Source organism: Vicugna pacos, chromosome 25, assembly GCF_048564905.1.
Source record: "Vicugna pacos chromosome 25, VicPac4, whole genome shotgun sequence".
Classification (NCBI taxonomy): Eukaryota; Metazoa; Chordata; class Mammalia; order Artiodactyla; family Camelidae; genus Vicugna; species Vicugna pacos.
This window is the reverse complement of record NC_133011.1, coordinates 14,181,053-14,202,492: the sequence shown is the minus strand read 5'-3', so window position 1 is coordinate 14,202,492 and position 21,440 is coordinate 14,181,053. Positions and strand designations below refer to the sequence as shown.

Below are 21,440 nucleotides of genomic sequence, written 5' to 3'. Positions count from 1 at the left end.
ATCCTTTTGTTGTCTGAAACTATGGTCACGCTACATAGTGTATAAAGTTTAACTGGATATCTACAATGTTCCAGGCATTCTACTTGCTACTGGAGTTAGAAGATACAGTCTTCCTTCTACCTCCTTACACTTTGGGAGGAGGCAAGGAAAAGTCCGTCAACCATTCTTGATTTACAACAGTGCTATGAGAAAGGTAAAACACGCCCAGTGTTGTGAAAATACATGAGAGACATATATCAGAATGCTCAGACGATCTGGAAGGCTTCCTAAAAGATGGCGCATAAGCTAAGTTTTGAAGAACAAGGATGGCATAGCTTGAGTTGCTTTGTTGAGTTGTTTGTTACCCTACTTGATAAACAAGAGTTAATTTGTTATTTTAAAAGAATGCTCTCTTACATCTATTCTCTTCCATTTGCCTGCTAATCAGGAAAAGAAATCAAAGTCCATGAAAATCTAGAAGTCACAGCTTTAAGAAAGTATCGCTCTATCTACAATTATTAAAAGTATCTTATAGCTGATTTGTATGCAATTCCATTAACTTTGACAACCAAGGTACCAACACATGTACAACGACAAAATCAGCAATTCTTCAAGGATGTGCCACACTGAGAACTTGGCCATGATGGTTTCCACTGATGACTTTGTCACGGCAATGCTCCTCAGTGTGAGAGCCACCAATGAGCCTGGTCTGGAAACTCTCATCTCGGGCAAAATAAGGAGCTTGTGCTAGAATGTAAATCAGTGCACTACTTCCTTCCTTGAGAAAATAATCCTATGAAAGAAAGTCAGCTGGTTTACACTGTGGCACAAGCTCCTTATGATGTCACAAAACAGTGACAAAGTCTGCAGACCAGTATTTTGAGTAGCACTGATTTAAATGAAGATCACCCAAACAGGACAGTTCTCTTTCCCTCACACCCAACGTTGAATCCTTCAGTAAGTCCTACATGTATGAGCATGTTTTGTGTCCAACCTACCGCCATGTTTTGTGCATATCCCAAACGCAGTTTCTTTGACCACCTCTACCACTACGGTCATAGTGCAAACAATCCGTAATCTCACATCAACTATTGCAACAGCCCACTACATGGTTTCTCTGCTTCTATCCCTGCCCTGTGATAGTCTCGCCTCCTTGGCAGCCAGGGTGAAATTTCCAAAATCATCAACTGGACCAGGTCACTACTGAGTTTAACAAATGACCTGAACACTCTCTAAGGACCACTTCCTTGGTTCTCCTGCTGCCCCACTGGCTGCTGCTCCTCGGGCTCCTTGCTTTTTCCACTTCTGCTTCCCATTCTCTGAATGTTACTCTATCCTGAGCCAGTCCTCAGATCCCTCCTCTTTATAATCAGCATACTTCTACTGTTCCTCAACCTCCAGGCTTGTCACGCTCTATCACTGGATCAATATTGTCGGAATATCTTTTCTTCAAAGCCTTTATCTGCATATGTCCTTAATTGTTGATTGTCCCCACAAACTAGAATGCAGTGTCTGTGAAAGCAGGGATTTCTTCGGATTTATTCACCACATCTTTTTTCTATGTTTGGCAAAGAGTGAGCAATCAATTTACATACTGAATGAAAGAATGAATGAATAAAGGAGTTGGGAATCCTTGAAATTAATATGGAATGAAATCTACAATTAGCTTGTTATCCAGTTGGCTGAAGTACATTATGCAAAAATGTATATGAGGGGTGGGTTCCATATCAATTCCAATCAGATGCTCATTCACGCCAGGCTGTAGAAGATGTCTGGACCTGCCACGTACTTTCATGAACCAGATGTTGCCCCTCTGTGACTGACGTTGTTCTGCACTGGAACAGCTCCTCCCTTCTGTCAAGTTCTTTACTGCAAACAGCAGAGAATGCTCAGGTTTTCTGTGCAAGGTTCATAGTTCAGAGTCCCCATAAACTTCTGCAAACCTAGTTCTTTCTTGTCTTAGTTTCACGACACTGAAGGAGGCTCTGCATCTTCCAGTACACTCTGCCTTCCACAAATGAATTCTCAATGCCCAGGAGCCCCAGCTGTAGGGCCCAGCCAGCAGCCTCTGCATTCTACACAGGCATGGCCACCGCAACAGGGCGTGCTTCATACCTCACTCCTTTTGGTAGAAGAACATGCAGACTGCGATCCAAATGCAGAGGAAACTCCACTGCACAGAAGTGTGGATTCCAGCCACTCTCCATGTGAGACCGCAAAGCATCCCATTGGCTGGAACAGCCCGAGGGGGCTCTGTTCTCTCAGCTGAATATACTTATAGAAACAATAACCCATAACACCCAACACTTGGAGGCAAACCCCAAATTTAGGTGTGAATGTTAATTTCTGTTTATTAAGCAATCTCTTATGAATACAAAAGTCAGAATTGTTTTTGTTCTTGTTTTGTTTTTGTCACCAAGGTGATCATTTATTAAGCCACCAGTTCACTCAACACAGCACAACAGAGTTTCATTACCCTCATGCTACTTCATCCTGTGCATCATTTTTCTTTCGAAAATGTGGTATTTTCCCCCATTAAACTACCTGGGGAAAAGAAACCTACTTTTTCTATTACAGGAGCACAAGGGATAATAAATGCCTCCGTTTATAACATGATACCCTGTGGAAAACTGGTGTTTGTTGTGTTTTCTCCTCTAAATGGAAGTGAGCTAACCAAGATGCTTCTTCACATGCTTGGAGATCCTACAGACTATACCCTGGAAGATGACGTTTTCTGGCCACCGAGTTATGATATGCAGAGTACGTCTTCTTCTTAGCCTAGTAATCAGGTTCTATTATTAGCTAAAGGGCTTATCTTATAACCCTTCTTAGCAGAAACTATTATCCATGAGACAAGCATCCATGTAAAATGAAAGGAGTCTAAATAATGCCTCTGATTCCCCAGGCTCCTTTCAGCCACAAACAACCCTAATTTACAGATGTTTCATGTAGCTCTCCATAACGAACTCACGAAAAAACAAGCCACTAGCATACACTTGTATCAGAAAGGGCATTAGAGTCCTCTGCTTTTCTGCTTTCCACTTTCGGTTCACAGGACACAGGAAACACTCGGTTTCACGACCACACTGTGTATCTCTCCTTCCCCGTCTTTGAAAGGAAATGTCTGTAAGACACTGATACCTAGGACACCAGATGGAATGAAGCTGTTGCAGAATTGTGCACAAGGACGGCCTCACCCTTTCTAGCCATTTAATGTCCAAATGAGAAATATAATGTCTTCCGTTGCTGAGGTACTAGAAACAGAGGATAATTTGTCTTTTATTACTTTTACTGCTTGTCCCTCTACTCTTGTTACTGATGTTAGAGGCCGTTACTGGGGTTGTAATATCTTATGTGTTGAACAAAAGACCCTGGAAGGCCTCGTGGTGAAAGCAAATGCATAACAAATACATGTGTCCGTGGATTTCAGATGGCAAGGCTGTGACGAGGAATCAGCCGGCTACCGTTTCCGCCTGTTTCTGTAATACGCAGCAGCACTGAGAATCCTGTTTTTATACATAAGAAAGGCAAGGATGCTACTACCTCCAAATTTAGTTTAAAAGATCCAGTGCTACTTTGGCATATCCTTTGGTCTCTCTTACAAACTCTTTCTGTCTCAGGGCAACAGAGACTTTCAAACCCTTCACTCTACATGAGGGGACATCTTCAGACCTCTCTCTTCCTGCTGCCCCCTCAGTGCAGGGACAGTTTACGGGCGCCACGAATGCTTTAATTATTTTATTTAAAAGTAACAAAAACCTAACATAAATTAGCTTAAAGAGGAGTGAAAACAAAGGGGTTCACGCAACTGAAATATTCAGGAACCTCACTGACTTCGGGTGTGGTGGGATCAGTAGACTGAAACCTGCCTTTCCATCTCGTCTCCATCTCCCGTGGACGAGTGGCATTTGGAGGCAGGCCATTTGATAACAAAGACAGCCAACAGGAGCTCGACATACAAATCCTGACAACTCTGTAACCCCCACGAGAAAGGGAGCATCATCTTGTGTTCTGTGAAAACCCCAGGGAGCGCCCTGGTCATCTCGCCGGCTGAGATCACACGCACAGGCTCCTTGAACAAACCACTGTGGCTGGAGGTGGGGGCACGCTGGCTGGCCGGTCATGTGCCCAGCCCACAGGGAACAAGAGCAAAGGAGGCAGCGAGCTCCACTCCCAGCACAGGACCGAGAAAGTGGATTCTAGGGTGGGGACAGTCCACAAAGGAGCGCTGTACATAAAAGACACATTTTCCTGGAAGGACCTTCTGAAACAAAGAACCTAAAATAGAGAACCAAGCCTTCGGGTGCCATGGGCAGTCTCCGGGGCTCTTGCTGACATCATGCGTAAAGATGCCAAACACACAGAAAAAGGACTCTCTGTAACTGCTTTAATCACCTCCTCTGGATATCCTGGTCTCAAGGACCTTTCAAAGCCCTTCATACTGTACAAGCAATAAGTAGCCTATGTCTTCTGTGTACTAGGTGCAAAGAACTGGGGTACTAATAGGGAGCCACTTAAGTACGGGGGTGCTGCCATTTCAGCACACGCTGCCTTAGCGTGTGCTCATGTGAAAAGGGCAGCAGCTGCACGTAAGGGGACACCCAGACCCCAGGCTGACAGCTTTACAGGAAGAGTGTTCCTCTTGTTCGTGTCCAATGTTTGAGTATCCAAAAAACAAAGTCTGGCTACCCAGGAGAACGATACAATGACCTGGTAACTAATTCCTCCCCACTGGAAGCTAACCCTAAAGATGAGACAGAGCTGCTCCAACTGACTTGTGGATAAAGTGTCACCATTTCAAAAAGTAAATCCATGCACTAAAAACGGTATTTTACATGCCTTACGCAGATGATCTAAATATTGCAAGAATTTTTAATTCAGAGTAGTGGTTACGAAGGCCAGGTAAACATCAGCATTCAATACTACTTCAGTCCATATTTTCTAATCAAAAGGAAAACTCAAAATCTGTCTACAGATTTAAATGTGGCAGAGATTATCATCCCTAAAAAAGGGCCAGTCAGTTCAACGCAATTACAGCAATAACACCTCCAGCCTTTTATAATGAGGCCCAAATAAATAGGTAAACAATGGCAGCTAACATAAAAGCAGATACCTGAGTGATTTTAATGGCTCTTTTTTTTTTTTTTAAGACTGAAGATAACGTTCACAGCTTTTCTAACGGAAACTTTACAAAGAAGTCTTCAAAGGCAAATGTCAAAGGCAAGTGGTTTAGAATTCCCTCAGTTCAGAACCTCAAAGAAACAAGTAATTTAATCTTGGCACTGACACCAAAAGCTGGTTACCCAGAGGTGAAGGAATATTTGTAATAATGTATATGTATTATAACACCTGTCATGTCCACCATGTTTAAATAGCAAACCTTTTGTTTTTAAGTTGCAAGGCATTCTACTTTTGCTTAATGTTATCTGTTCTCTTAGAAAAGAAATATCATTACCTCTGTGTCAGTAAAGGAGAGCTGATCATGTCATCCTCTGCCTCAAAGACCCAAATTTTCAGCTTGGCCAAGAAAACCCTGTGTTGTCAGATGCTGGCTTATCTTTCCCCTTCCTTTTGGTCCCACTCTCACCCTGGATCCAGCCACAGGGATCATCTTTCATTTCCTCATAAGTGCTGAGCTGTTTTCTCTGCTTGGAACACCCCTCTACTCCTGCCCCCAACTCCAGCCATGCAGCCGTCAACCTAGGGAGCCCCTCCTTTCTTGGGGTCAGGTCCCTCCCTCTTCTGTAAGCCCCCCACCGCATCTTCCAGTCCTACAGCCAACACTCTTCCCCCCAACACCCACAAGGGCAGGGATCATGTCTGTTCTGCCCCTTATTACAGTCCGTATTCAGCTGACCACCTGCCACATATTCAGATCCCAAATATTCCTTAGAAAAATGTTCCATTGCAGGCTAAGATGAATGTAACCCAGTAAGTATATTTCTGTCAAAATACACTTTGATTTGGCAGATTTCACAACAATTTGTGTTTTTGAGCTCATCAGTAAGGGCACTGCAGTAACTTCAGGAAATTTGGAGAATACTGTGAGGTTTTGCAGACCAGACCTAGGTCAATGACAGAAGTCAAACAAAAGCAGATTTTATTCCAAAAGAGGCAAAACTTCCTTTCACCGTTGTCAAAAATGATGTAAACTATTAGGAGATAATTTAGAAAATGTACCTTCTTAATGGATATGCATCTACGTGTAAAATACACCCCTCAGAGGAGCAATCCTCCCATTCCTCAGGGGTTCAGGTGGGTCCCTGTTTGCCCACTCTCACTACTGGCATTTAAGTCACCCAAATGGCTCACTTTGGCATGACAGCATTTAGAAAAAATGCAAAAGATAGTAAAAGTAAAAATATAGAAATCTTGGCAAGGGATCTGTGTTCATTGAATGTTACCTTGCCTGCCAGGACACTGAATCAAAACTAGAAAAAGAGCCCTGACCACTGGCTCTGAAGTTTGATATTAGTCCTCCTGGAATTCACAAGCACCTACATGGAACCCACCAGACTGACCTCGGTTAGAGCTGCCTGTTCCGCACCCACGGTTCCCCAGGCCCAGAGCCATGAACGTGGGATGGGGCTCTAAAACCTTGACCCCCTAATAGGCAAGGTTAAAATGCATCACACAGGGGCCTCACTACAAAGGCTGCATTGGCCTCACTAGAGGAGAGGCAGGCCTCTTAGAGAGGCCACACAGAATCTACAGATTCTCAAAAACACATCCATTGCACTCATCAGTTGACATGAAACCTGTCAGAACCAACGTTTCCTACAGAACAGCACAGCCAGCCTTGGCAGATAAAGCACACATGGGGAGTGTTGAAATACGCTCTATAGCTCCAGCTTTCTGGACCAGGTTATTTGCATTGAATGGAATTGACTACTGAGAGTCCAAGAAAGGTTCTAAATTACTTTGTGATGCTACAGATCCCTCTGTGAGTCTGTCCAAGCCCAAGACCTCTTCTAAGAATGAGATACATAGGATTACAAAGGAAATGAACTACAATGGAATAGTTATCAAATTATAAAAGAATGAGTCTGTGACAGGATACATGTGTCTCTTTTCTTTAAATAAATCAAAAGATCTAACAGCAGATCTAATAATAGCCACACTTTCAAAGCAGGGTTGAGCATACATGATTTTTTTAAATATTGGCAAACAACTATAATGGGATACGAATTACCTGTGACTTCCGTTGGGGACAAAGTCACAGGTACTGCTGATGCTGAGTGGTTTGTGACCTACACCTATAATGAAGGACAATGCTAAATTTCAGCTAGAGGTCAATAACAACAAAGACGTCATTTTCTCTAAACAAGTTTGTGTACTAACTGAATTCTGTCCATGCCTGTGAACTACAGGTTAAGAATCCTTGTTAGAGAAGGATATGAGATGAATTCTAAAGATCCTTTAACCTCGAAGAATCCGCGATCAACTTGACATAAGTTTCGGGTAGGGAAAGAACTGTAGGTATATTTATAGAGAACAGTGAGTTTCAAAAATAGAATAGTTTATAAATTAACGGTATTTTATATAACTTAATGAAAAAAAAACCCTCAGTCATATGTAAGACTGCTTCCTTGCTGGGCAAATTATGACCTGCAAGTCTCCCCTAGCCTTATAGTCAGCCCCTCGAAGTACTCCTGCTTTCTACATAATTCTCTTGATTTACTTCTGAACCTTTGCATTTTCTCAAGTGCCATGTTTTTCATGAAACATTTATGGCTCCCTCCCTGACGGTCACTCTCAGTGAACATGGGCACAGCGGGAGGCCAGCACTTTCCTTTTATTCTTTTTATTGTCATGGAGAATTCTGTGCTACGAAATACTATCCTGATTTGTTTATCCATTCCCCAACTGGCAGACCTCTGCGTTGTTTCCAATATTTAGCAATGACGATTACAGCTGCTTTAAACGTTTGAGTTCCCTGGGTCACCCACCCTTTCAGGGCCTGTGAACCTGGGCCTTGCACTGGCTGTTCCTCAACTTTTCTGCCCCTGCCTCCTCCTGTGGCAACCAGACTATCTGGATCCGCTGCTGATCTCCTGTGCACCAGGGCAGAAGCCTGGGCTCAGGGGGGTTTCTGCCCCTCCCCCAGGGGCATAAGGCTTTTTGTCCACGAGAGAAGAATCTGGGGCTGGAGGCGGGATTTCACTCCTGTTTCGAGGGGCAGCCCCTCCCTATCTGTGCACCTGTGGAACCAATGGGGTCTCTCTCTCTCTGGTTAACTTCTCCGCCCTCAGACTCTCTGGTAAGCACAGAGCAGAGGCCCCTGGGAAAGAACTTGTGAGAGACCACAGATTCCCCTTCAATCCGTGCTCAGGTATTCCCAACTATCCAGCTGGCCCTCACTTGATTTTTAAGAATTTATGAAAGATTTTAAAAGCTTTCTTCTTACTCGCTTTTTAAAATCTTTTTATTGTTATCTTCAGTTGTGGTAAAATACACCTAAGTCCAAATTTACCATCTCCACCTTAATTTTTAAGCATACCACTCAGCAACATTAAGCCCACTCATGTGCCTGCACAACCATCACCACCATCCATCTCCAGAACGCTCTTCACCTTGCAAAGCTGAAGCTCTGGATCCATTAACCAAGAGCTCGCCATTTCCCTCTCCCTCCAGCCCCCCAACAATCACCATTCTACTTTTTTATCTCCATGAATTTGACTCTTCAAGGTACCTTATAAAGTGGAAGCATATAAGAATTTGTCTTTTTGTGACTGGCTTATTTCACTTACATAATCTCTTCAACATTCATCCACGTTACAGCATGTCTCAGAATTCTTTCTTTTTAAGGCTGAGTAATACTCCACTGTCTGCATACACTGCATTTTGTTTTTCCATTCATCCATCCATAGATGGACACTCGGCTGCTTCTACCCCAGGTCTACTGTGACTCATGCTGCTACGAACACGGCTGTGCTCTTCTTTTTCACATTTATCTACACTATTTCTGGCACAAGTCCTATTCATGTCCTATGTCTCCCAAGGGGGACTTGTCCTTCTTTGGACTTCTGTTCACTTGCATACCCTATGACCTCAGCTCTTTATGGACCCAAGACAAGTTATGCTTTTGTCTATTATCCAGCTCTTTCTCATGGTGATGGTGGAAGTGATTTCTTGTGGCTTTCTCCATTTTAAGTGGAAATCAAACTTCTGAATTTTATTTCATCAAAAAAAAAAAATAAGGAAACAATGTTGGAAAGAGCGGGAAGAGGGAGGAGAGACAAGAGGGAGGGAAGTCTGTAAACGAGATGTCCCCCCTCATCCTCCACAGCGTCTAATCTAGGAAGCCAACAGACCAAAGTGAGTATCAAGGTCTAGAACCCTAGGTATGAATTTAGGACCATGGGAGTAAATGCCAGAGGAAAGTGGCGGCTTCCTATGAACAGGAACTGGAGGTGGTGGGCACTGGGGGAGGAGACTGCTAGTCTCTATCATATGCCTTGTAGAAAATGTTGACTTTTTAAACATGTACATGTATAAGACTTGTTGAATAGTTTTAAAACTCCTTCAATATTATAATTAACTCCCTGAGATGGCAAAATGTAAAAGTCTGTAAAAAAAAAATCTTTTCTTCTTTTTGGAGCCTGGGCCCTATCACAAAGAGAAGTAAAAACAAACAAAAGCAAAAAAAGTGCAGAAATAACTCCATAAATTAATTTGACATTCTATCAATGTAAGAATTTACCTTGAAAGCCAGAAAAGCAATTCTGAATTGCTTTTAAAGGATAATTCAGAGATACACAGGATCTAGGAACTGTAAGCAATGCAAAGCCATATTTATATGCACAATTTTCCCTTGTCTCTGGGCCAACAGGTATCTTCTGAACCAACAGAGAAAGGGAGGACTCTTACCCAGAATAGGTGCCTACAGGTCTCTATAGTGTAGAGGAGTGCCAGAAACAGCAAGGAAGAAAGTCCAGACAAATGAATTGTCAGGAGAATTTGACACAGAAATGTCCAAGTCTCAATCATGTATATATACTACCTGCTTGATTTTTTTTTAATATCATACCATTAAAAAATTTAACTGCATGAACTTTTAAGGGAAGCTTTGTGTCACTATTTTATATGGAAACTAGCACTTAGCATGAGAGAAGATAAAATTAAAATACAATGAACACAAAATAGCATATTGGGCTTCTGAAAGCTTTGCACCTGAAGCTGACTCTTTATGAAAAAAGGAAGATAAACATGTATTCGAGATTCTAGTTTTAACACTAGCACCAAACTGTAATTTCCCTCTGGCCTTAATAAGAAACACTAAAAGAGAACAAATTCAAAATCCTTTCAATTCAGTTCAATACACATCCATATGCCACCCAATGTCATCTTGCATAAAACCAGTCTTAGTGTCCCACCCTGGGAGAAACACTGTTTTAGCCAAAGTCCCCTCCAGTCTTCACATTAACCCACTAATTTCAAAGGTTCAGGGCTACCTTTGTTGGCACAGGCAGCCGAGGGGAGGAAGGAGATTAAGAAGAAACATCACTGTCCACCTCCAACACTATTTTTCAGTTGGTAAAAATGAAACAAAGAGAAGGATGCTATATGAGCAAGGTAATCCTAGGTAACCAGAAGGCTATGGAGAAACAGTAAGAAGGAACATGGCAGGGTGGATAACGACCAGGGAAGAACTCCAGGCGAACAACTTGAACACTATATTTGCAAAGCAGACTCTGATTAAACAACACGTTCACTCAACAAATAGTTATTGATCTTGTGCTTTGTGTGGGACACTACACAGGCTCCGGGATTGTTCTTTATCACTACCGTAGTATACCTCTGAAATATTTCTCTATGCAGTAACTAGAGACGACATATGCCATGTTACTTCTCTTTCCACCAACATGCAATGCCATGCTCCATGCTTAGTAAATGTTTTTGGGATCACTACCGTCCTACGTACTCCTAGAAGAAGAGAATCTTGAACATGGACCATTGGGCAATTATCTAATTGAAGTTCTCTTCCTATTTAGAAATCTCTTCTACATCACTCATAACAGATATCAATGCAGCTTCTGCTGAGTGTCTCCAGAGATGGGGTGTCCATGAACTATTAAGGTAGCTCATTCCCCTCCTGAACCACAATAAGACAAGACTGTTCTTGCTTACAGTTAGAGAAAATTGGCTTCCCTGAAATTCCCAGCTATAGGTCCTAGTTTTCTCTAAATAAGCAACAAAGATTACATCTTTCTTCCTCTCGACATTTGGAAGCTCATACTATATTTATCTTAAAGTCCTCTTTGCCAATTTTATAGTCCACAGTTCAAAAAAACTACTCTTAGAAAGTCAATTGTTTTCCCACTAGTTCTCCAGTAGACACATGATCATCTGGAAAAGGGTGCTAAAAATCAGGCATGATTCTTCAGACACAGCTTTATAACAGAAAATAATAGGTTAGTACCCCCTCCCACTCTTTAGACCTAGCTATGTGCATTGTTGTTTATTTTACACACATTACATTTTGTACGAGGTTGGGTAGCGTCTCCCCAAATTTCACATCCTTCCCAGCTTCTCGGAATGCGACCTTATTTGGGATTGGGGCATTAGAGATGCAACTGCTTACGTTAAGATGAGGTCACACTGGAACAGTGTGGGCCTTTAATCCAATATGCCTAGTGTCCTTGTCAGAAGAAGAGAGACACGAAGTGGACACAGGGGAGAAAGAAAGCCATGTAACGATGGAGGCAGAGATTAGAGTGATGCATCTATAAATGGAGGAACACCATGGACTTCTGGCTGCACCAGAAGCTAAAAGAAACAGACTCTCCCCGAGAGTCTTCAGAGAGAGAACGGTCCTGCCAACACCTTGATTTCAGACTTTTATCCTTCAGACTTCTATCTTCCAGAGAATAAATTTCTGTTGTTTTAAGCCACCCAGGGTGTGGTAATTTGCTACAGCAGCTTTGGGAAACTGAAACAGTATTGTCTTCCACATAGAAACTATTTAGCTAATACACTCATTTTGTTTGTTTTTATTTTTGTTTTCCCTTTTCCCTTCTGTAACTCATTATCACAGAATCAAGTTGTTCCATCCAGAACAGTGTGTCTGTCCACTATCATCTGTTCCCTTCCTTCCAGTAGCTGCAGATTATGGATCATGCCTTGATAGCTTCCTGGGCCCATGAAACACAGTGCTGGTGGACTGCAGTCAAGATGCCCTGCTCTTCCCCTGAACTTACTCCTTCTCTGTCTCCGAATTCTGAGTCTTGGGCACAGTGACACAAAGATGGAAAACAGCATGAGATTCCTCGGGCCATCAGTGGGCTATGCTTTCCAAGCTTTTCCTCCAACTCCAGGAACTCTACCATAACATCCAATGAATTCCCTAATGCTTAAATTAACCAGAATCAGTTTCTATTTAATTTGGTTAAGTAATTCTGATAAATTACAAAACTGAAGTTTGAATTTTGTTCTGCTGAGTTTTATTGCTCATCTTATGGTGTCTTACCACTATGAGTAGGTTCAACTGAAATGTCACCTTCACTCCATTCCCCCCAAGAAAATAATCTAAAAAATTAGCTCAAACGTTGTCTATGTACAGCTATCTATAATGGATCTGTTATTGTTTTTTGCAAGTATGTGTGCTTCCATCTAAGAAGAGGAAGCTGATGGAAAACATAAAAGAAATTAATGTACAGTTCACAAATGGACCACTAATAACCTTTTTAGTCTCACTCCCATTAACAAGGAACTGGTCACATGGTTTGAGCCTTGAATCAGATCCTACCTGGAGCCAGAGACAGTTCTACTCAGTTACACATTCATGAAGTGTCTCTCTCTCTCTTTTTTTTTTCCATAAGACACTTGAAACCAGCTTTCTGATTCTTTACAGTGAAAGAATCTAAACGAACTCAAGTATAAATGATTACTTTCAAGGGCGTAGCTGAAGTGTGGTAAATTATCAGTGCACAAGGACAAAGAAGGGTGCCAGCATCATGCTAACATCTTTATTTGCTTATCTTACTGAATCAGCACAAGAATCATACCCATAATTGGCGGGTATGATTTGTAAAAGAAGGGAGAAGCTGAAAAGTCAAGTAATTTGTCCAAGTTTTCACAGCTAGTAACTAAAAAATAGAGATTTGAATTCAAGTTTGCCTAATTCTAAAGGAAATGTACTTACAAAGTTTCCATCTGTCGTAGCTTTCAAGTTTAAGTCTTTTATTATTGCAATTGATTATACATCTTTACTATAAACTACAAATCAGACAACAACATGAAATAATGTCCTTTACAATTTACAAAGTACTTCCAGCACAGGTAGGTTTCTGCATTTTCGTTGAATCTGAAAGTCTTCAAGAAACCACAATGGCAACAGCACTGAGTTTATTTAAAACAAAAACAAAACTATTAACTTAGCAACGGAACCATCAACAAGGGTCAATGTTCAATTTTCCGATCATTATTAGCTATAATTTAGTTAAAGAACATAACCCATGTGGCATTTTTGTGTTTGTTTTTAGATAAAACCCTAGTTATGTTCATGCCAATAGGAAACAAAGATATGTCTGATCATTTTGATAATTTAGGTGAACAGCTAAGTTGAACTATACAAATTCAATTAGAGATCCGTTGATACCTTTTTTATTTCCCTATAAAAGACCTGGAATATAACAACTGAAAAGAGAGGTTCTTGAGCTGCATAAGCCTTTTTAGATAAATAGAAGAATTATGGATTTAACTAAGAAAATAAGTGTGCTTTTAAGGTGGAGAATGTTTGGGCGGACTTTTAAAAACTGTAGACTCAGCTAAAATGATGCAGAGTGATTGTGGACCTTGGGCAAATCACTTCATAATTGTGAGTCCCCAAGATCCCACTAGTCAAAAGAGGACGTCAGATTACTTCATCCCCAAAACTCTTTCCTGTGACCTACCCTTCTTGCCTTTTCCCATCTCATTTGCTCACCAATGGCCCCACTGCTCCCCACTTCTGGACAGTAGCCATTTGAATTCCAGCATCGCCAACGCTATGTAATAGGCACCTTTGCTTTGAAATTATTTCCTCTAATCCTATAATGAACTGTACAGAAAAAAATATATACATATATCTATTTCCAAGATGAGGAAATTAGAGCTCCATGAAGTTAAAATAATAATAATAACTCATCTAAAGTCACAAAACTGCTAAGTAAGAGTGTCAGCTTTGCAAAACTCTGGATCCTCCTGAAACTGCTGTAACTTTTCCTTACAATGGGTGGCCAGTGTTCTGGCTAGTGTTCAGTTGGCCTTTCCCAAATACATCAATTGATTCACAAGCCCAGTCACAACTGCAGTTCAAATCAAAGTGTTCAAATCAGGCTTCATAATCCAGAAGCCTGAGATCTATGTTTTGGTCTGTGGAGTCCCAGGCCAACGTCAAGTACCATGCCTGTCTATCTGCATGGAAAAAAGGCTGCTGCCAGCACCAGTAATGGTGCTCCCAATGCAAAACAGGACAGCTCTTCCACCTTCTTCAGAAGGACAGAGACAACTCTAAATCACAAAACTAGTAGGCATTGTATCAGCCAGCTTAGCCTAGTATTCAGACTCCAAATGATATCACATAATGAATATTCCAGAGAAAGAAGAGACACACTATTTACAATGAGGGCTGAAAGCCCCAGGAAATGTTCTAGGCTATTTGTTTCTTAAGATGAATAAGCATCTATGAACAAAAGCAAAACCTTCCACAGGCAAGGTTACCTCTTTCATGCATTGCTGCTGCTCATCCTTAACAATAAGCGAAAATGAAATGAAAAACAGAAACTCTTTTTGCCTTTGCTACAGCATAAATTTCAAATTCCTGCTGCGTTGTTGCTGTTCCTATTTTTGATTTTGGTGAGGGCAACATACACTGTTTAACAATATTCCCTCACATTACCCTTCTTCCAGCTGGGCAATAATTGACATCCATAGTGACCAGCAAGTTTGTGTGCACGTAAGAGAAGTGGCCATGCTATTTCACTGCCCTCCTCCCAAATACTTATATTCCAGTAGTTTAAAGCATAGGTATTATCTAGCCCACAAAACAGCAGAGATGCTCAGTTCTGGAATCTTCATATTTGTTTCATCAAAATAGTGACACAATATGCTCAGTCTTTGAAAGTGTGTAACCTCTGTGCAAACACCACTGACAGAACTGATTTGAAATTCTGCTTTACTCTAACCATCAGTACCCGACGGCCCACTGCCTTCTTCTGTCATGGCTATCACAAGTGTAGAAGGGCACACGTCCATTCAACAAGTGTCTGCAGGGAAGGAAACCATCTCTCCTTGCTCAGAGGTCAAAAAAAATCAATAACTATTTCCTAAAGAAGGGAAAAGGGAGACAAGAACTGAGCCTTTTCACCTCAAACTGCTGACTCCCTCCTTGTCTGATCTGCAGAGAAATCCATGTAACTGTTTTCCCCCAATGATTTCTTTTGCCTTCTGCACTTCACCACTTGGGTTCTGAAGTATTTTCAAGAATCAAGCTCTGTATCTCTACAGTCTCTCCAAATTTAATGAAAACAAATACCCATCTTGTGTTTCTTTTTATAGATAGACATTTAGAGACATATATGGAATATATGTATATTACTCTAAATGAACTTGGTTTTGCAAGCCAGTTGCCATGCACAGTGCAGCTCGGCATGGCAAAGGCAAGAGTCCCAGTGCCTAGACTAGAACCTACCACTGTTGAATACAAATAGGATTATCATTGGTTCCAATCATATTCTCCAGGCTTCACACAGTCCATGTAACACCAGTGTTGCTCACATCAAAGTTCTGTTTTCCTCAGTGCTTTCACTATGCCTTTGGGAAGAGCAACTCTTCCAAACAGCAAGAATATGCAACTGAACAAGGCAATTCAGGGACACAAGTAGAAAAGGAATGAAATAATGCCATTTGCAGCAACATGGGTGGACCTAGAAATGATTATACTAAGTGAAGTAAGTCAGTCAGAGAAAGACAAATATCATATGATATCACTTATATGTGAAATCTCAAAAAATGATACAAACTTATTTACAAAACAGAAAGAAATTCACAGACATAGAAAACACACTTCTGGTTATCAGGGGAGAGGGGAGGAGGGAGGCATAAATTAGGAGTTTGGGATTAGCAGATACAAACTACTATGTACAGAATAGATAAACAATAAAGTACTATTGTATAGCACAGGGAACTGTAGTCAGTGGCTTATAGTAACCTGTAATGAAAAAGAATATGGAAAAGAATACATACTGAATAACTCTGCTGTACCCCAGAAACTAACACAACATTGTAAATCAACTATATTTCAATAAAAATTAATTAATTAATTAATTTTAAAAAACAGAGATGCAAGCAGAAAAATTAAAGCTGTCTTTGTGGAGAACAAGAGCTCTCCCCTCTGCCTTTTTCCAAGAGAGACGTACAAATCTCTGTTCCTCTTAGAAACAGGAAAGAGCTGCTTGTGTTTGCACACACAGGAGAAAAGGAGGGGTTATGGGGTGCCCCAGAGACTCAGCAGGAGTCTTTTCTGCTGCGTGAATTCCTGGGGGACTTCGGGACAGTGACGGGTAAGGATGGAGGGAACAGTTACGGGAACAAAAAGGAAGTAACCAGCCCTAATGATGATCCCTTTAGAATGAGTTCTGAAACCAACCAACCCACGAACAGAAGCGCTGGCCAGGGTTGGGGGAGTCAGGGGCAGAGGGTAGAAATACTGACCAAATCTCTTTAGTTTCTCCAGGCCTCTGTGTGATCATGACAAAGCTTCTGTCTAGTACATGTTCTGAACAGGAGACCTTAGAACAGTTCCCTGATCTCATTACATTTGAGTGTAAGCTATTGTCCCGCCTCCGCGGGCAGTGTATTGTGCTGCAGGCTAGAAAGGTTCGCTTCTCAATACCTGCCTTGCTGTCGATTTCAAACTGAAACTAAATACATGAAAATTATATGGGATTCTTACCTCCCTGTGTAGATGTCTACAAATACTAAGGTTTCATTTTGGAACATTTCATGAAGCTTCTAATAAGTATTCAGCTAACGTTTTTCTCTGATTCTGTTCAATCCCTCACTACATGAAGAATTTATTACTTGTAATTTAAATTAAATATTCATTAAAAAATTAAAACTATGTATTTTTAAAAGCAATTACCAAATGAGTTCAGTGGAAAATGCTGTGGCAAAACAATTTTAATTTATTTTCATCAAAAAATGTTTACTCTGTTCATATGTATACTGTATATGTCTTTTCAAACACTCCCAATCTATTGAAGGATTTTTTTTTTTTTGAAGACTGAAAATTTCTGCTAAAAGGAAACCTCTTTAATTTCCTTAAAGTAACTGTTTTGGAACATGGGGCCATTTTGCAAAGAAAGTCTCAATATTAACTATTCTTGATCTTCAAGATAGACTTCCAGTAGGAATGTCTGAAAGCATCCTGATGGGAGTTGCTCTTCCTTCTGATCATGTCTTGTTCTAATCCAGAGCTCCTCATCCTCAGCAATGCTGACTTCAGGGGCTGGATAGTTCTTTGCTGAGGGGGACTACCCAGTGCATTGCAGAATATTAGCAACATCCTTGGCCTCTGCCCACCAGGTGCCAGCAGCACCCCTCCCCTCAAGGTGTGACAACCAAGAACATCTCCAGACATTGCCAATGTCTCCTGCGGGGCAAAACTGCCCCTGTTGAGAACCTATTGTTCGAAGCCTATCAATAGGACCCATCCCTGAGGTAACAGAAAGTGATTTCTTCCACTTTGACTAATATTTCTCTCACTCATTATTTTGCTTCATCAAGCCATTTCACCATTTTTTTTAATGCCTTTACCTTAGGGCTGCAAAGAGTCCACAGATTATTTCCTAAAGCATACCTGAGCTTTGGAAAAATCCTCCATGAAAATGATTGTTAAATTAGGCTTCTGAGGACTAGGAACCATTCCAAGGGTACAATTCTTTGTATTTCAAACGCAGGAGGTGAGGAGTAGGGAGAGAAGGGTTTTCTCATTCTGCACTGAATTTGGCATTATATAAATGAACCTTTCGCCTCCAAACAGGCATAAGATCTTCAGGTGCCAGAACTCTGTTTTTATGTGACACCCTAACCAATTTGTCCAACTCTCCTTCTTCCTTGACTCCTAAATAAAAAATAGGCAAGCATATGTGGCTATGTTTATTTGAACAGCACTCTGGGGAGAACAGAAATTAATGGATAAAAAATAATTTATTTTACCTTCACCACATGTTCTAATAATAATCAATGAAAAAAATAGTAATAGAAGCAGAAAATGACAGCACATGTCTTTTTATCCAAACTTTTCACCTTACAGATAATCCAGAATCATGGACATATTTCAAAAGGTATATTTCAGTAGTTACTATGCTAGAACTGGGCCTGACACTGTCACATGGAATAAGATGATACACCCCGGGCCATTAAAAGCTTGCTGTTCTTTCTACTGTATTCCTCCATGGGCCAGTGATCACCTGGCAAGACAACCTACACCTGGGTCCTCATTGCTTTTTTAGTTTCTCACTTCCCCTCATCTGAGTCTCCTCCCTGCAATCTGGATGTTCAGAATTAATTCTGATGATCTGCACACACAATCTCAGAGACAGCCCTCCTAGCCATCAGCAGACAGTAAGTGGGTACAGCTCTCTCTCTCCCTTCTTTCCATCCTTCCAAGGATGGCGCAGGTTGCCAGAGTCGCCTTCACCCTCATTTCCCGTACCTGGTAAAGTTTCGCTTAAAATATGGCACCGAGAAGAGAACAGAGCCAGCTGGATGGAGTCTGAAAAGCCATGGACATGGTGACAATTCCCGCTCTGCCACCCCCTCCCTTCCAGTTTCAGATCTGTACGCTGCAGAAGCTTCTTCCCCTCTTGCAGTTAGTGGAAGAAATATCTGCTAGTCTAAGAGGTGCTTTTCCATAAGGCTTTTTGCCATTGATGTTTGTTTATTCCACTAATCTGGTCTTTCCCTTTTTAAGTTACATTTACCTGTGGGGAATTCGGGGAGACCCAGTTCCCGTAAGTGCTGATCACTCTGCCCCGTTTCTGGCCTGCGGGGCAAATCACCGCGAGGCAACATCACCCTGTGACCTGCAGGGGCAGCAGAGTGAACTGCGGACCCCCACAGTGATGCCCTAGGGAAAGATCGGTGGAATCCAGAGCCCCTTTGATCGCTGGGATTCCTCAGATTCCCTCTGGCAGAGGAGGGATGGCAGCGTCCTCCGGGTACCGAATAAGAGGACAAGACCAGCAGCGTCAGGTTTGCGGTGTGCGAGAGCCAGGAAGAGGTTAGCAAAGAGCACCATTGGAAGAGCGAAAAATGTGATCCTGGGGAAAGGAGGCAGAAGAGATGCAGGAAAGCACGTTTTCCTTAATCTTCTCCCCGTGCCGCCTGTGGAGCCATGGATCTCCCCGTCATGGAGACAGACTGCAGCAACACGCGCGACCCCGGGCAGGCAACACGCACACAGGCGCACACATAGGCATACTTACACGCCCCGCTGCGAGTTGAACACTGCAGACTTCTGCCTGACTTCCCGGCCCAGAACACTATACCTCTAGGGCGAGACTTCAGATTCCCGTGGCCTAGAGCAGAAACCACTCCCCCACCGCCATGCCCTGCAACACACACATTTCAGACCTTACAGTGCTCTCCGACGGCGCTGGGAACCTCTTAAGGGAAGCACCGGCAGCGCCCCTGTAAATGAATACCTTCCCGGTTGCCTAATCTGTCCAAATCTACAAGTCCGTCTAAAGCGAGCCTCCCTGTGAACAAGCCAGGTGGGAGATGGAGGAGGAGCCCAGGGTGCAAGTGAATCTCAGAGAACCGCTATTAAGACCCTATTCGGGAAGCCGCACGTCGTAGCCTCCATCCATTCCTGAGCCTTTCGACCTCACCAGCAGCCTGGTTCCTCCGCTTGAATCTCGGCACCGCTCCCCTCCGCCCCTTCACCCAAATCCCTCGGTGATTTTCCTACTGGCCCTTTCAGGCTACTTTCTTCATCCATCCTCTGTCCAGCCAGTTCCCAACATTTGGCCTCGTGTATTCGTTCCGAAGACCTCGATCCAAGGCTGCCTCTCTCCATCATGATATCGCCCTGACCTGGTACAGATTCCCCAAATTATTCGAGTCCACTCGTTCACCGCAGCCCAAAGCCCCTTCCACCGGAGTCCTTTGCTCTCGTTCAAATCCGCTTTCCACGCGCCCCACTTTCCATCCATCTTCCCTCCCGCCGCTCCGGCCAGGACACTCTAACCCTCTGCTATGCCTCCCACACTGCGTTCTCGCGCCACTGCCACCCTAAGCCCCGGAGACATCCCGCTTCCCCTCTGCGGCTGTCCTCCGCGGGGCGCCCGCATCCCAAATCTATCCTCCCCAACCCCGCACCAGCGCGCTTTCTCGCCGCGCTGTCCTCCCCTATCCCCAGGTTGGCCCTCTCGGCCTCCATCGGAGTCAATTCAGCCCCCGGTTCGAATATCCCAGGGACCACAGCTTGCAAATTGGCCAAGAAGCTCGCTGAGGCGCCAGGCACGGGAGGCACTGGCCGGCCAGCTCTCCGTAATGCCAGCTCTGCCTTTTGCCTGCCAGCCTGGATCGCCCCGGGCGCCAAGCCCTCGCCCCACAGCCCGGCCGCCTCACAAACTTACTTGCGGGTCGCCAGGAGGGGGCTGCGGTGAGCGGCGGCGGGCCCCGCGACGGCGAGTGCGCCCCTCTCGGCGGGGCTGGGCGGCGCGGCGCCGGCGCTGCGCTCCTGCGGCCGCGCGGTGAATGGGCTCAGCCTGACGCAGCCCGGGTCTGCCCCAGCCGCCGCCGAGGCCGAGGCCGCCGCCGCCGAGCGCTTCCAGGCATGCTCAGTTTGAAGACCTGCCCGCGTGGACGCTACCAAGAGCGAGAAGTGGCGGGGGAGACAGAAAGGAGCCGTGCTGGCTGCCCGCTGGAGGCTACCACGCTGGAGGCCGGGAAGGAGGGGGGCGACGTGCCACTAAAAATAGCTCCTGCGGAAGCCACCGCTCCGGCTTAACGCGCTCCCCCGCGCGTGTCCTCTCCGCCCGCCCGGGATTCGGGGCTCGGGAACCTGCGGTCGCTACCGGAGGGACCGGAGAGCGCGTCCCGCTGGGTCCCTGCCGGTACTCTGAACCCCACCCCGGCGGAAACGGTGCTTCCCGCACAGGCACCTGCGGGTTTCGCTGGAACTAAGCTCCACGTTCCCCGTTTGCGGGCTCCCGCCTGCCAAGCAGCCCTAATTTCAGATTCTTGCCAAAGAAATGAAAGAAAGTTGGGTTAAAGCGATGAAAAAGCTCTGTGATAGCGATATTGGCTTCATACTATCAGAGAATTAAAATTTTGGAGATGCTTAGTTTTGCTGAAAGGAAAAATGAGGAAAGGAGGATGATGATCAACAGCCGGGAGAGGGGGCCAAAGGGTGGCGTGGGGCGGGCTGTAGGGGGCTCTGGAAAGAGCTTCTAAAATGTAGAATTCTT

At 43.6% G+C, this 21,440-nt stretch overlaps 1 long non-coding RNA gene across 1 annotated transcript in view; it reads right to left on the bottom strand.

The window, feature by feature from the left end:
• The window catches only part of LOC140689268 (uncharacterized), a 188,894-nt gene extending 168,173 nt beyond the window's left edge, over positions 1 to 20,721 (bottom strand). The window contains exon 1 of the long non-coding RNA XR_012064152.1: positions 20,607 to 20,721. This is a non-coding gene — a long non-coding RNA (uncharacterized lncRNA). The remainder of the gene's footprint in view (positions 1 to 20,606) is intronic.
• Between the last annotated feature and the right edge of the window lie 719 nt (positions 20,722 to 21,440).